The 2,062-nt window shown below is 36.8% G+C and overlaps 1 non-coding gene across 1 annotated transcript; it reads right to left on the bottom strand.

Annotated features, from left to right (window-relative positions):
* Window positions 1–1,436: 1,436 nt before the first annotated feature.
* Window positions 1,437–1,543, bottom strand: LOC150009776 (U6 spliceosomal RNA). The gene has a single exon (XR_016511439.1). It is a non-coding gene; the product is annotated as a U6 spliceosomal RNA (small nuclear RNA).
* Between the last annotated feature and the right edge of the window lie 519 nt (window positions 1,544–2,062).

Here is a 2,062-nt window from a genome sequence, read left to right on the forward strand (position 1 = left end):
TTGATTACCTGCACCATATTAAGCTTCCTGCCCTTCTGTCTCCAATACCATGTAGATCCATTCACAGGTGGTGCTGGTGTCTTAGCCATCCTTGCACCCACTTGGGATTACAGATTTTTGGAGAAAACATCACTCCCAAAGATCAACAACTAGCCCAAGCATCCTAGTTTTTCCTTCTTTGATCTCTCCTCCAGAGAGAGTTAAACCGGTGAGTCGCCTCTTAAAAAAAAAAAAAAAAAAAAGGACAGAATGTAAATAACCTTTTCTTGATTATAATAGTAATACCTAATCATTGTCTAGTCCATGGGAAACCCAGAAATCTACACAGAAGACAACAAACTCTCCTATAGACCACCACCAGCATACATAAACCTTTCACCCATCATGATGAATATCAGTTCTTTTCTTCTGACCATGTTTCTAGGAACACAGCCAAATTCTCTAATGTGGAGTTTATATCATAAACCCCATTGACAGATGAAGAAATTGATGCTTAGGGAGGTGAAGTGGGAAAGCTCAGTTTACACATGTAGCCCTGCTGGGTCCATGCCTCTGTCATTAACAGGCAGTGGAAGTGTCTCTCTATGCTATCTATATGCTACATCTGGGTTTTTTCATCTCTAATTATTCTGAATTCTCCTCTCACTCAATTTAGAAGCTTAAAGAGTGAAAATTTTTATATGGAAAATGTCAAATTATACAAAAACAGTATAATGGTATAATGATCCCCCAAATACCTATCTCCCAAATGACACACCAATCAATGAAAAAAAAAAAAAAAAGTACTATGTACAAAATGCTGGCCAAGTAAAAAAAAATGTTGTAAAATGAACATACCACAAAATTTACCATCTTAACCATTTGTAAGTGTAAAGTTCAGTAGTGGTAAATACATTCACATGGTCATGTAGCCAATCTCCTGAAAAGCTATTTTTATATTCTACTAGCCTTAAACACCTACACTGTCATTCAACTCTCTGTTTAGATCTATACCACCCACCACACTGCTTTGCTTATTTTATTTAAAAAATTATTATACAGTAAAGTTGCTCTGTTTTGGGTCAACAATTCTATGAATTTTAACGTCTGAATATATGTGTGTAACCATCTCCACCACTGGGACATGAAACACTTTTGTCACCCTGAAAAACTTCCTTCCACATGCCACCACCTCTCATCCACTAAGTGACAACTGATCTGTTCTCTGTCAACATAGTTTTGTCTTTTCCAGAATGTCATAGATGGAATCACACAGTTAGTAACCTTGTGAGATTGCTTTAATCACTCAGCACAATGTCCTGAGATTCATCTAAGCTGTGGGTATCCATAGTGTGTTTCCTATTCCGTATTGTTGTGTCTGTTACATTAGATGACTGTCTACCACACAACTGCCATCCTACAGTTTAAGGAGGGTAGCTTCATAGTGGATTTTTAAAAAAAATATGAAATGCTTCTCAAATTTGCATGTCATCCTTGTGCAGGGGCCATGCTAATTTTCTCTGTATCATTCCAATTTTAGTGTATGTGGTGCTGAAGTGAGCACCATAGTGGATTTTGATAAATGATTGGTAAGTTTTAATATTGCCCACCAACATTGCTCCCATTCTCTTTGTTTTCCAAAAGTGTCTTGGTTATTCCAGCATACTATGTTTTGTAGTTTGAGTCATTATTGAGAGTAATTCCTCCAACCATTCAATTATCCAAGCTACAAATCTCAAAGATATCCCAAGAACAAACCCAACAAACGCTGTGTACAAGACTCTTGTGAAGAAAACTGTAGAACTATACAGAAGGACCTGAAGAAAGACTTCAGTGCATGATAAAACATGTTCCTGGAGGTGGAAAGATGTCTATTCTGTCCAACTTAATTGAGGTATTTTGTAGATTTAATTGATAGTCTAAGTATGCCTAAGTAGGGGACTTCATATAAAGACTATGAGTTCTGTCCAGAAGGTATCTATCCATGTAACATGAAAAGAGAGGTATTTATTGAAGCAGATACAAGATACAAGAAACATTGTGCATAAGACAATGACACTTCAGTCCCCTTCAAAGTAAGCAC

The sequence above is a fragment of the Furipterus horrens genome, unplaced genomic scaffold (genome assembly GCF_987537825.1).
Source record: "Furipterus horrens unplaced genomic scaffold, mFurHor1.1.pri manual_scaffold_5, whole genome shotgun sequence".
Classification (NCBI taxonomy): Eukaryota; Metazoa; Chordata; class Mammalia; order Chiroptera; family Furipteridae; genus Furipterus; species Furipterus horrens.